This window comes from Phascolarctos cinereus, unplaced genomic scaffold, assembly GCF_003287225.1.
Source record: "Phascolarctos cinereus isolate Bilbo 61053 unplaced genomic scaffold, phaCin_HiC Scaffold_4;HRSCAF=312, whole genome shotgun sequence".
Taxonomy (NCBI): domain Eukaryota; kingdom Metazoa; phylum Chordata; class Mammalia; order Diprotodontia; family Phascolarctidae; genus Phascolarctos; species Phascolarctos cinereus.
The window spans coordinates 61,999,548-62,014,194 of NW_027555847.1; the positions used below are offsets into that span (position 1 = coordinate 61,999,548).

The 14,647-nt window shown below is 43.7% G+C and overlaps 1 protein-coding gene across 4 annotated transcripts in view; it reads left to right on the plus strand.

Annotated features, from left to right (window-relative positions):
• Positions 1–14,647, plus strand: part of EEFSEC (eukaryotic elongation factor, selenocysteine-tRNA specific) — a 317,690-nt gene that overhangs the window by 301,813 nt on the left and 1,230 nt on the right. The gene's annotated exons all lie outside the window — the stretch shown is intronic.

A 14,647-nucleotide genomic window follows, 5' to 3' on the forward strand; every position in this document is an offset into this window, starting at 1 on the left:
TATGAGCAGACTGGGGTGTGGATGAGGACAGGCTAAAGAAAAGACAGGGCATTCAAGATGGGTCTGGAGTTTCAATAGATAAAAATTGAAAAAGACAGGGAAGGGCATTTTGGACATAGTAAAACCTAGGCTAAGTCATGGAGGCAGGAAAACATGGGGTGTATTTTAGGAAACAATGAGTGATTCTGTTAGGTGGAGCAGAGAGGATATAGAGAATGTAAAAAGGTTAAGTTGGTGCCACAGTTTAAAGGGCCTTAAGTTCCAGACTAAGGAGTGTAGATCTGGTAGATTATAAATTCTACTATTGTAAGACAGTCTTATAATTAATAATAATAATAGCTCACATTGGTACGGTCCTCTAGAATTTATAAGCACTTTCTTCACAGTAACCCTTTGGGATTCATCTTTGCATCCCAAACACATTGCCATGTACATAACAGGTGTTTCATAAATGTTTGCTGAATTGAATTTATTTGGCAGTTTGTAGCATGGGAATGATACAGTTTGAGCTGATCCCATCCTCATCCCAAGTGCTGACCAGAGTTGTCCTGCTTATTGTGTGGCATCTAGAGGTCTAGCTTGTTTCTAAAATAATTTGGATTTTGGCAGGCTCAGGGTCAGACCATAAGCTCTTTAACAGCAACGATTTCCATCCATTTTCATTTGCTTCCCCTACCGCTAAGTTTCCGTGTAGCAGACACGAATAAATGTTTGTTGAATGAATAAGCCTTTACCCAATAGTCAGCAAGCTCCTTCAGGTGAAAGAAAACTCAGAGTAGCCTAGTTTGTCCATTAGTTTCATGAAAGGTTTAGACTAGATGAGTTCTTAATTCCCTTACAGTTCCAAATCCTACAGCTATTACTGGCTTGCTTCACGGGCCCACTTTCTCAAGATATAAACACTAGCCTACAGCAGCATCCATTGTCTGGTAGTAAAAAGGTTCCGCTTAAAGGACCCCTGATGAGGATGAAAAAGCATTCTGAGATCAGCTGACGATTGAGAGGATGATTCCTGTAACTGACTGAAGTGCAGGAAAGAGGAATCAAACAAAATTATGAATCAGTGGAATTGTCATCGATCTCTTCTAATTTTAGTTGAAAAGTGAATTTTTTCTCTCCCCTAGCAGTCAACAAACTAGCTTTCAAAAAAACTTTTGGAAGGAGGAGATTAGATTAACTGCTTAATTGAATTGAATTAACTGAAGTCCATTTTATGAACATTTGTTGTTATGGTTTCTTATCTGTTTGTCTGTCTCATACCTTGGTGACCTTCTGCGGCAGGATTTATTGGTGTTCTTGACTGGGACACAAGTGAATTGTGAGTAGTGTGCAGTGTCTGGGACAGGGTAAGACCTAGGAAAGTTGCTGATCATTAATAGTGGAGCCAAAAATAAATGTGCCTCTGAGCTGCGGAGAAGTGATTTTGGAATCCCCAACGCTAGCATTGCTCACAGGCAATCAGAATCAGCGTTACCGTATTTCTGGGAAATGTGGGGAGGGTTAGGGAGAGACTCGTGGCCTGCTGACACCGTTTTCCACGTGTTCACTTATTTTGAAAACTGTTGTCAGACAGTCCCAGGTGCCGGGATTATGGTCAGCATTGTGTTCTCCATAATTAAATTACAAAAGAACCTTCTTTTGTCAGACACTAACTCTCTCTGAATTGTGTACTTATTTTCATCAGCCATGATAGCAGCCAGCTTACTCTAACACCATCATCTCTCCATTCCCACTGTAGTGGTAAAGAGGGTTGAATGTGATCTGTCTTGTGTCCCGGCACGAGTGCAGCATGGGCAGAGAAGGTGAACAGCAATAGGAAAGTGTGGGCAGGAAATAGAGAGAGAGGATAAACCATGCTTCCTTTCCCCATTGTTTCCTTTGTCTGATCTGAAAGTGAAAGCTTTGGGAGTCTGGATGATAATAATAATGATGAACACTTATGATACTTTACAGGACCCATGATCTCATCAATTGGGTACTCACTCCAGTAGTACAGATTACAGCCCTCCTTGTCCTCCTAAATCCTCCACATAGAGGGCCATCCAACGTGCTGGGGCCTCCGTTACATCTCTTGACATTGCATGAGGACCAAGAGAACACATGTAGGCTCTCCTGGGGTGGATTATTTCTTACTCCATGATGGATCCCTTTCTGTTCATGTATTTCTCTTCTCTGGTAATATCTAGCAACCTACACATGCCCACTGTGCATCTCTCCATTGTACTTTGGTTAACTTGGAATTGTAATTCTTTATACTTTCTGTCATATATTTGTGTATATGTGTGTATACACACGTATGCACATATGTTTGTATGTACACACATATAATGACATTCTGTCATACATGTCTTATTGTGTCCATACATCTGTATGTATGTGTGTAGATAGTCCAGATAACTCGTATTTACGTGATACTTATCCTTGACTCCTTAATCCCCCATGTATCATCTCACGTATCTAATCAGTGCCAAATCTCACCATTTCCACTTGTACAACATCTCTTCCTTGTGACCCTTTCTCCCAGCTCACGCAGCCACCTCCTTAGTTCAAGCCTTTATCACTTTTCTCCTAGACAATTCAGTCACAATCTCTCTTTCCCCAGCAGCCCATCTCCACATAGCTGCCAAAATACCTGACCGTGATGTTCCCCTCCTCAGTAAACTGTTCCTCAACCCCACAGCCTTCCTCTCTGGTCTCTGTGCTCTTGCACTGGGCATTCACACCTGGAATATGCTCTTTCATCATCTTCACCTCACAGAATCCCTCTCTGCCTTCAACATGAAGCCTTTCTTGATCCCCCCACCACCACTTTATGTTTAACCACCTTGTATTTATTTTTATTTATTCTCTTCATGTTTATTTTCTACATTCTTAATATGTAAACTGCTTATATCAATTACCTTCCTGAATGTTAACTCCTTAAGCATAGCGAGTCCTTCACTTTTTGTATCTCCACACCTAGTACAGTGACTGGGACTTAATAATCATTTAAATGTTGATTGATTGATTGATTGATTGATTGTTATACACCTAGTATGTATCAGAACCAGGATTCAGTCTTGCATCTCTAGATTCCAAACTTAACTCTTTTGAAATAATCAGAATAACTCCTTGGCCTTGATGAGTTGGATTAAAATGGGAAGTAACAGACACGTAAATAAGGTGTCACTTACCTATCAGTGGAAAGAACAGTGTTACCTCATGGCCAGAGCACTCTGGAGCCACTGCCCCTCGTGATCAGCGTGGAGGGCATTAGCCAGGAGCCATCTCATCCCCAGTGACGCGTCTTGTTGAGTGGGCTGTACGTACCTGGAAGCCGACTCTGAATTGTGCCGTTAGTCCAAGTGCATAAGCAGAGCAGAGGTCCGTGTGCTGGATTGAGTGTGTCTTTCTGTTGCAGTTTGATGTTGAAGTTCCAAGCACCAAAAGGATCCAGAGACTTTCCAGGACAGAGAATAGCACTGCAGTGAAGTACCTTCACTTCTTTTGCTGCCAAGTACAAAAATTGATTTTCCATTTTTTAAATATTTACTGTAGGTATAAACATGTACATGCATGCAGTACAGACAAGTGAGATCCATGGGGAGATGCATGCGTCACCAAAGAGCTGAAGAACAGCTTGAGTTCACATGCATAGTCCCTGGGACCATTCGTCCTCATCCCTCGTTGTCACCCTGGCCATCTCAGATTGTATAATTTAGTTCTTGTGGGTGATTAAAAGAAATTGCTTCTTTTATGTTATCTCAGATTTCTTTGTGTTAATAAAAAGAGTAAGACTGTATAGGGCTTTTTTCCTTACCCAGTTATACACACATGTTGCAAAGATCATATATTTTCAATCTACATTTCAAAACCATTTTTTTAGTGGCCTGATTAACTTAAACACAGCACATACCTGTTTTCACTTAAGGTTTCTTAAAGTTCTCTCAGGGACAAAACTAGGTGGCTCAGTGGATAGAGTGCCAGGCCTAGAATAAAGAAAACTCATCTTCCTGAGTTCATATACAGCCTCAGACACTTACTAGTTGTGTGACCCTGGGCAAGTCATTTAACCCTGCTTACCTCAGTTATCTCCTCTGTAAAATGAGCTGGAGAAGGAAATGGCAAGCCCCTTGATTATCTTTGCCAAGAAAATCCCAAATGGGGTCTGGAAGAATCAGACATGACTGAAACACTGAACAATAAAAAGGTACTCTCTACTTGTGGGCTGCAACTTGTCCAGTACTTGAGTTTCTATACCTTGCATTCAGACTTTGGGTTCAAGTCAAATTTCTCCAAGTTGTCCCTGTCTCATCTGGCTTAAATGTTCCGCGGCTAGGCCTCTCCATTTTTCTCTTATATCCAGTTCAAGTCAACAGATATTTATTGAGCACCTAATAGAATGTGAAAGTACTTAAGGGAATTACAAAGTGGTCCAATAGATCAGTCAGCAAGTAATCATTAAGTACTCTGTATGTGTTAGGTACTGTACCTAAGCTGTAGAGGTATAAGAAAAGGGTACCTGTCCTCAGGGAGCTTCAAAAGACTGTGTGTGTGTGTGTGTGTGTGTGGTGTGTGTGTGTGTGTGTGTGTCTATGTATGTGTATGAGCAAATAGCTAGTGATTGTGATGTGTATGTATGTATGTGTGGGGGTTTTTTTGTGTGTAGTATGTATGTGTGGGTTTGTTATACATACATATATATATATATGTAAGTATGTATATGTATATGTGTGTATTTGTGTATATATGTGTGTATTTGAGCATATGTATGTGTGTATGAGCAAAGAGCTAGCGATTGCGATGTGTGTGTGTGTGTGTGTGTGTGTGTGTGTGTGTAAAAACATAGTCGACAAAAAGACAGAGCTTGATAATTGATGTACAAAAAGCACAAGAAACGTTTAAGAAGATGTTCTGACAACTCATTTTTCCTGGTAGTAACCAAAAAAGCAGCATTTCAACCACCCAGTAAGTAGGCTGCAAGGATTATATAGTGTGTGAATTAAATAAATGAAAACTTTATTTAAAAGATTGGACCCAAAGCTGTCCATTAGGTACCCCACCTTCCTTCTCACCTTCCCCTCCTTTTCCCTGTAATTATGTGAGTCTCCATTCATGTAATGCCCTAGCTTGGTGTCCAGGCTGTTTTAAGGTGGGCTTTTTCTCTTTATTAATGAAGAACCTTCCAAATAATATATTTGTATGTGTGTTTTCCTAGTTGCCCACCCCCCCTTCTTCCAAAACCATGAATACATTATAATTTCAATTTACATGGTGTGAGAAAGATTTCCGTACAAGGTCCTTTTTTGTTTTTGAAGAATTCATCATCCCAGTTAAGAAGCTTAATATAAATTAAAGGAGGTATTAAGGAACATTAAGACATCAAAATGTGGCCTGTTCTCTTTCCTTGCGATTGCTCCAAATGCAAACAAGTTGAATAAAAAGCAATCAAAGGGCCCGTTTGGAGAACATCGAGTGTGCTGTGGAGAACCTTTGGTGAGAGCACAATTCAAATAAAAAGCTTTTTTTGTCTTCCTCCTCTTCCTAATTCCCTTTGTTGTGGTGACAACAGAGTACAAGGCTGATAAAAATTTAATCACCTTATCTTTTTAAAGCAAATTGCATATTTGTTTACACACAATATATATAGGAGGAGAGGAGAATCTGGTCCTCCCCCAACTGCATTGAAAGCCCTATTCTAGATTTATAAAAATTGAAAAATAAACTGACTAATAGTTTCATTTTTTATTGTAAAGTCTTTGTTATTGATGGTGGCTTTAATAAGGGGACCCCAGAGAAGATGACTTACTTCCATGTTCAGTCAGGGGCTTAGCCATCTTGATTCCCCATAGAGGCAAGACTAACAGATTGAGCCCCCAGATCTGTGCTCTGATTTGAAGCAGTTGAATAAATTAACTTGAATTCTGGTTCAGATGTACTAACCCGTATTTTTCCCCCTTTTCCTCTTGATATTACATATATTTGTGAAGATTCAGCATAAAAAGCAGTTTAAGAATTTTGGCTTGGCCTTTGCATCTCTTTCACAGAAATGTTAGCTGCTCCAGCTGACATCAAGCCAGGCTACCAAGGGCAAACTCCCTCCTCTGAGCCCCCCAATCTGCCTTGGTGCAGCAAGAAGCCTCATTCTACTGCTGACTTGTGACCACCCTCGAACTCCCCACAGAGCATCTTTCTCTTCCAAGGGAGTGGGCTTGGGCTTTAAAGCTCCCACCTCTAGTCAGACTGGGACAAAAGGCCCAGAAAAAGAGAACAAGTGCCCTGCTACCGAAATGAGGTTCTGCATGGACTCTGTCCTCCCTCTAGGTGCCCAGGGCAAAGCCCTGTGCTCCCTGAGCCAGGCCTCCTACTTGATCAGCCATCACAAGTAACCGAGGAAAGAACAAACCTCACAGTCAGCAGAGCTGGCCTCAAATAGACCTAAGTGCTTGTGTGCCCGGTTGTGTGGGAGGGTGGTAGACAGTGTCTGCAGATGCATCACTAGCCCAACCTTCTCCCTCCTCCCCAGAGCTTTCCTTTGGCAGATGGTTCAGTCAGTCATCCATCCTCTCATTCCCAATGTCTGACATCCCTTCTTTCCTCTCCATTCCCACTGCCACGCTTTCAGTTCAGGACCTCACCTCACTCCTGAGCTATTGCAATCATCTCTTCCATAACTGGTCTTCCTGCTCCAATCATCCCGCCCACTATACCAGAGTACTTTCCAGATGTGATTACAACACTACCCTGAATCCCACCACCCCACCACCACATTGTCCATGATAATATCACAACTCATCTATTTAACTTGGGAGACACTCTCCAGTTTGGTCCCCATGCTGCCATTCTAATCTTGGGAACTTGAGAAATAGTTCTGCTTCCTCATTGTAACAGGATTTGTAGGCACCCCTGGGCTCCTTCTTGGAGCCCAGCTGGTTGGGCACATTGTATGAGTGATATGCTCTGCAGCAGCTGAGAATTTCCTTCTAGGAGTACAGCCAGTACTCAGAATCACACAGTGTCAGCCCTGGAAAGGACATAGACATTATCTCTTCCATCTCCATCTTGCAGGAAAGGAAACCCAAAGGCCCGTAGAGTGAATTGCCTTTGGTCACAGTTCCTAACAGAGTCAGGACTCAAATAGAAGTCTTTTGATATCAAAACCATGCTTCTTGATCTTTGGGATTTATCAGTCCCATTGCCTTAACAGTGATGCCTGGCCTAGAGTTTGCCCCAGCATTTTAATGGAGCTGAATTTTCTCTTTCTAGTGGTTTAGATTAAGGTTGGGGTTCCCAAAGATGAAGTCTTTGCACCCCAAATACTTAACATCAGCACACGGAGACTTCTCTGGCCATTAATCAGGGTAAAGGAACTCTTACTGAAGACTCCCAGATGCCATCTGCCCAGGGTGAGATAAAGGACAGCGGGCTTTCGTACCCCACCCCACCCCCGCCTCTTGGAGAACCTAGCCCAGGAAGGGAAACTTCTGACCTTCCTTCTCAAGGCCTCCTCCTTTTGTTTGGCTTGGTTTCTGCTGTTGTTCTAAATCTATTAACAACCTCTAATTAAAAGACAGAAAATTGTGTAGCATTTTCAGTTGGCCAGTGTACCTCAGGGACCTATTACAGTACAAATTACTCTGAACTGTTTGGGAAGGACTTGGTTCCCACTGTGGCTAAAGCTGGGACTTCCCTCTGTAAATGGAATGGGGACAAGAGGGCCCTTCTTTAACAGTCTGGCCTGGGACATGAAAGTGACGCCAGCAATTGGAAGCAATTTGCAGGACTGTTTGATGAGTGTATTAATTATGGCACCCACAAGCAGCACTTGGGAAACTGATTTGTTTTCCAGCATTCTTTCCTGATTACCTGCAGCAAATGCCAAGAGACAAAACGTGCCTTTAAGGATCACCAGCAAGAGTGCAGCAAATGCCATTGTGTCTTTGTACACAATTGGCACTTGGTTTCCGAGGGCCACGGCCCTCTCGATGGAAGCGTTTTCTTAAGTAACTGCCATGGGCTATGTTTCGCTCAGGGTCAGCACCCCGGATTTAAAACCGCCTCTGTCTCTTCACCTCTTCCTTCTCTTCTCCACCTCCCCCCTCCAGCCTCGGCCACCTTCACTAGGATTTGCTAGTATTTGTTCAGTAACCAGAAGATGGCGGCATCTACCCCAAGGGGCTTTCACAGAAGACAGCTTTTTGAAATGTTTGTGACTCTCAAGTCCATAGGCTCTGCTACAGCATTTCTATCCCTTCTCCATCATCTCACACTAGTTGGACACCAACCAAGAATTCCTCTATCATCTTTGCACTACTGAGAAATAAACCAAGAGTTTCTGCCATGCCTGAAAGCAGAAAGACCAGATCATGGACTTGGAACTAGAAAGAATTGTAGAGGTAAGAAAGACAGCCTGCTAGAGCGGACAAACCCCCAAACTTGGGTCCAGCTGTACTGTTTACTACCTGTGTTTTCTTGGTGATTACTCTCTGGGACTCAGTTTATTTCATCTTTAAAATGAAAGGTTGAACCATCTGATCTCTAAGTTCCCTTCTAGCCCTTAGTCGTTGCTCTGGTCCTCTCTGCTGCAGAGCACCCTGCAGCATCTTTTCCTTTCTCTCCCTTCTCAGCTGCTTCCTTCGTTCCAAGAAAAGATGGATTCCTGGGCCAGGCCCAAGTGATCAATAGATGCTACAAGAAGAATCCAGGCTTTGAGTCCTGTACTATCAGAGCTAGAGAAGCTAGCAAGATGGAGAAGCCTTTGAATGGCTGGGGGATCCAGAGAAGGGTTCGTAGAAAGATGGGGTCGGAGGTTTATGGAAGACAGGGTGTGGCAGGTGGTTTTGTCGTGCAGGCAGGAGTCAGGGAGGACCACACATATTGTTGCTTGGGGAGAAGTCCAGTGACATTCTTGACACTGTTAGGAACTTCCTGATGGCCTACTATGACTGCTCTGTTCTTGAGAACTTTGGAAAAAACAGCTTTCTCTACCTCTCACTCAGCCCTAATCCAGTGTTCCACTCCAGCTGCTTGCTTGTGGTCCCCAGTGGGGGGACTGCCTTGACTGAAGACATTCTTCCGGGATTATAGCTCCCACGAGCCAGTGGTGGTCTGGAATTCTGGGCAGATTGGGTACATACTATTTGCAGTATTGCTGTTCTAGTGACACTTCCCTCTCTGCTGGTTCTTCCTGGGCACCAAGAAATTAATTCAACTTCTTTTTTTTGAGGGTTTTTTAAAGTCTGTATCCCTTTTTTACCAACAGCATTTTGCTATGGCTACACTAGAGACTTTATCGTCGTAAATACATGTACATAGACTATTAAGATGAGCAAATTGGTATTCTTTATTCTCCATGGAAGGCTCCGTTTAAAGAGCGTGTGGCCTGGATGCTGGGAGCCCTTAATTCCAGTACTGACTACCACTGGCTTACTGGACAGCCTTGTGTGACTCACTTGCCATCTCTGCACCCTAACTTCCTCACCACAGACATGAAGATACTGTAGTAAACAGCTTCCAAGATACCTTTCAGCCTTACTATTGTGTAAAGGCTATGATAATCATTCATTCATTCTTCCATTTAACAGATATGTATTAAGCATCTACTGTGTGCAAGGCACCTACAAAGGTAAGTAACACCAGGTCCCTGATGTCAAGGAATTTAAGTTATAGTAGGTGATTAAAATGTGTACACAAATCACTCCAGTATAAAATAGGAGATGATAAAGCCGTGAGGCACACAGAATTTTGAATCATTCAAAGGAAGGAGGATGGATGAGGGAAGCCTTCATGGAAAGGTTCATGACAGGTAGGATTCTGATAGGAAGAGTTAGGAATAGAGTGTTCCAGGGATGATGATGATGATGATGATGATGTTGTTGATGATGGTGACGACGACGACGACGACAACGACGACAACAACAACAACAACATACTCTTATCTAGACTGACTTTAAAATCCACTTTTTCAGCCCTCCTTCAGGGCCAAACCTGAGTCTCCTGGGCTGAGGATTGTGCCTGCTGATAAGATGATTTCTTCATCTGGACTTGAGCACAGATCAGAAGCTAAGTATCAAGCTTCTAAGCTGATGCTTCTCCTCCTCTTCCAAAATACCTAGAGGGCTCAGAGCTAAAGCTGTGCCCTCCATGGGCATGTTGTACGTTCGTGGATGGACAGATGCCAAGTTGGTATTGGCCCTCAGGAAGAGTCGCTGCTCATTGGCCAGGCATATGGACCCATTTCCTCGAGGTGGGGAGCACCCCTACTGAAAAGCAGGGTGAGAAATGTAACAGCACAGAGAAAAGTAGCCCAAGATCATTTAATCATTAGTAATCCACTCCTGCTCCTCCCAGTAAAGGTGTTGGGAAGAGGGCAGGGGGTATGGCAGCGAGAGAATGGCAAACAGAATCCTCTGGTCTAGGGAGAATTTGGTGTTGATACTAATGTTGATTGACATTGGGGGACATTTGCAAAGTGGGCATGCTGATTACTACCTTTTCCATTGTTGCTTGTTGCTAAGAGGCACCATTAGAAATCCTCTTGGGTTCGAAGCTAAAAGGTCTGAGTTCTTCGTCCTGCCTTTCTACCATACTGATAGTCATGCATAGGCAACTGAACTTTTCAGAGCCTTTGTTTTTTCACCTGCAAAATGGGGATAAGAGTGCCTGTCCAGCAGTAGTTCAGTGGTTCACTGGATAGAGCACTGGAGTCAGGAAGACCCAAGTGCCTTAATCCACTAGAGAAGGAAATGGCAAACCCCTTCAATATCTTTGCCAAGAAAACCCATTGACAACGTTGGCATACTGTGGTCCTTGGGGTCCCAGAGAACAGCTGAGCAACAGCAATTATGCCTGCCCCGCCTACTTCCCAAGGCCAGGGTGAGGATTAACAGAGATTGGAAAGTGCTTTGTAAATTCTGAAGGCCCACGCAGATAGAAGGTTCCGTTATTACTGTGCTCTTGGCCTACATGAATCCATGTGACAAAGTGGCTAAATTTGTCCAGGCCTTGTGGGCTGGTAACGAGGAATCAGAGCAGCAAGAAGGGAAGGGAGCCCTCTCTTGTTCCCACTAAGGCTGTCAGTGGCTGCCTCTGATCAGGGAGAGTCTAGTCCTGCCCAGGCCAGGGAAACCAAGGCACAGGGACAGAACGATGTCTCAGGAGGGAAAAGCAGCACACAGCCAGACAAGCAAGTTAGTGGTTTCCCTCTGTCCCTTGCCCACATTACGCCTATAAAGCATCCAGAGCTGCTTCCTAAAGGCCACATCCCCATTCCCTGCCTTTTAATCAAATGTTGCAAAATCTGCGCTTCCTAGGATTGAAATGCACCAGCCGTCTCTAATCCTTTCTCAGCTCCAGTAGCCAGGCAGCAGCTCCATCTCAACAGCACGAATAGCTGCAACAGAATAGCCAGCAGAAAGTCAGGGAAATGGATACGTTAAAGGCTGCCGATTGTTTGCCTCCCCTGTGAGGGCCCGGAGTCAGCCTATCTGTGAAGCTATGGGGCAAGAGGTTGTTTGTTGGTGATAGCAGGGAACAGATGAGATGGGGCCAGAGAAGTTCCTGGTGATCAGCCCTGCCGTAGCAGATCACCCTTTAATAACGTTAACACGTAGGTACTTTCCTACCACATAGACCTTAGAGCCCAGACGGCTGTGATACAGAAGTCCTCCCAAACTTGTTTAGCTTAATCCATTTGCAACTTAGGAAAAATAAGGTAATTGTCCAATGGAGAGAAAAAGAAATCTATTAATATTTGCTACAAATCCAAGTAGTACAGACAGCACTTAATTAATGGAGCAGATTTCTCACTGTGTATTCAAGCTAACATAGTCATTGTTCAGGAGAGATTAGACTCTTACTGTAAGTTAGTAAGTTAAACTAGACTTCCATCTAAAAATATCCGTCATTTCAGCTATTAAAGGGCTGATGTCTTCTTTGGTGACAGATATATTTCCCTTAATTTCCTTGGTTTTATAAAATGTAAAGTATGCATTGTGTGTAATGCGAGAAATCCACGGAGGTAGATGAAATGGAGATTGTGCCCCCGCCTGTCTCTCTCAGCCTGCCCCTTTGAACCACCCTGTATTCCCGAGCCTCTTCAGCCCATAGACCTCCTGGCACCAGAGAGAAAAAAACAGCAAATGCCATTTGTCAGGGTCTGATGCCAGCCACCTAATCTGTTTGCAGAATGAGGGCTGGGGGGATCTGATTAAGTAATTTAGATACCTGTGAGTTTAATAATACCTGAACTGGGGTTGGCCAGCAGCCTAGGGTTTCACTTGTAGGATCTACTACATTCTTCCATCTCTCCTGTTAACTACCCTTGCACAATACCCTGTCTGAACGGAATGGGTGTGGAGTCTACAGATTAGACACAGTTTGGCCTTGGCTTTGGGGGTTTTGCTGCCAGGGCAAGACGGGAGGTTTCCAGCGCGCACACACACACACACACAACAGAGTATTTGTGACTTACTCTTACAGAGTCCAGTTTGTCCTAGGTATCACCCTTAAAAATTGTATTCTGAAAGTTTTTTTTACACAGCACAAATAATGTTTCCATAGCCTTTTTAATGTTAATTTTTAAAAGAGAAGAGCTTATGAAATTAGATAGGATTTTACCTAAGCAGGAAGTGAAACTGACCATTTTTTATTAAGTTGCTTCTATCGATAAAAACCCAGCAACCACATAAGCAGGAAAGCTTCAAAGCCATGGATGTCCGTTGTGTTATAACTGCAGTTTTGATCGGAGAAAGTACAATGTCTCTCCAGAAAGATAGCCTATGATTCTTCAGATATTTGCTTTATAAATGTAAGACCCTAGAATGTCAGAGCTAAAAGGAACCTGTAGATCATCTTCTACAACCTCTCTACCCCCATTTACAGGTAAGGACCCAGAGGCCCGAAGAGGAATCAGTTGCCTAAGATCACAAGGCTAATTTGTACCCAGCACTTTGTTGTGACAGATACAAAAAAAGTGCCCATCAGGGGCTGCTAGGTGGTGCAGTGGATAGAGCTCTGGCCTTGGAGTCAGGAGGACCTGAGTTCAAATCTAGCCTCAGACACTTGACACTTACTAGCTGTGTGACCCTGGATAAGTCACTTAACTCCAATTGCCTCAGCAAAAAGAAAAAAAATGCCCATCACTTGGTTGACACTTTCCAGGTTTCAGAGCGCGTGTAAATTTTTTCATTGACTAATTGCATTTACTATTTTACTAAAAAGTTAATAGTTAAAGTGTGCAATTGGGTCATGTTTGAAAAATGTTAAGAAGAAAGAAAAATATACTGCTGCTTGAGATTCCCCAATCCAGGACTCTTCTTTTTAATGTAATACTACTTTTCACCATCCCCATATGTCCCTAGATTTGAGTACATTTAAAATCAGAAGGCCTGAGTGACTTCTTGTCTTGCCGTGCTCCAGCTCTGTGGCCTCAGGCAGACTACTTCTGGCTTCTGGTTTTTTCACCTACAAAATGAGGGAGTTGGGCCAGGTGCTCTCCAAGGACCTGCCCAGCTGTAGTAGTCAATTAGTTTGACATATCTCCTTCCATGAAAAAGTTAAAACCCCACTAGTCTGAGCAAATAAAGAGTACACTGAGTGTCTTATAGATGCCCTGTGGTCAGATAGAAAATGGGCCCTTCCTCACTAGCCTGGGGTGCCTCTGGGTGCTTCCAAGGAGTTAGAGGAAGAGAGAGTGCTCCAGCCAGTTCCACTAGTGTAGAGGCAAACAAAGTTTGAGAAAGGAAGGAAATGGGGGGGGGGGGGTTCACTTTAAAACCAGTTCCGATCCCGGCTTTCTGGCTGCCAGAGTAGAGCCAATGAACTAACCAGAATATGGAGTTGTTGAAATCAGTGCTAAGTACCCCGTTGCTATAACTCACCTGTGGGAGAACCCTCCTGTCTCTGTTCCCTTGCAAGCATCTCATTCTTTTTGTTCACCCCAATGTATGAGAATGCTGATCCAGATTGTAGTGCAGGGGGGGAAAAAAGCTGATTAAGTGTTTGAGATAAGGTTATGTGACACCACAGGTTAAAAATGCCTGAACTGAAATTGAAATTGGCCCCGTGCCGGAGAGCGACATTTCAGTGAAGAGGCAGCCCTGAACTGGCTTCCAGTGGGGTTCTCTGGCCTCTGCTTTGGGGAGGAAAAGGGTCCATTTCAAAGCACCTCCTGCAGCAGGCCCAGCCCCTGCCCGCCGCCGTAACTGAGGCTCCAGTGACTGCTGTCTTTGATCTCCGCTGGATAGCGCTCTGCTTTGGCATGTTCCTATCAGTCTCATGGACAAGGGGAGATCTCCACATTCAGAAGCCCAAACCCTTCTCAAGTACAGTGTTTCTTCCTGCTCCTTCTCACTCCACCCTTTCTCCTTGATGAGGGATGGGCTGGGCCAAAGGCCATGTGTGGGACTGTTGGTGGCTCCTAGCTTTAGAGAGAGATTGACCCTTGAGACCCCGTGGCAGAGCCCGGAAAGCATGTATCAACATGGGGAGTTCACTGGGCTTGGGCTTGGAAGGGTCTGTTCTCCAGCTCCTCAGTTTAATAGCTGCAGCACATTGACTTCAACTCTGAGCCTGTTTTCTCATCATACAAAATGAGGATGATAATACTTAGAATGTCTTGTTATGCAGAAAACACTTTGTAAACTATAAATGAGAACTGTTATTATTC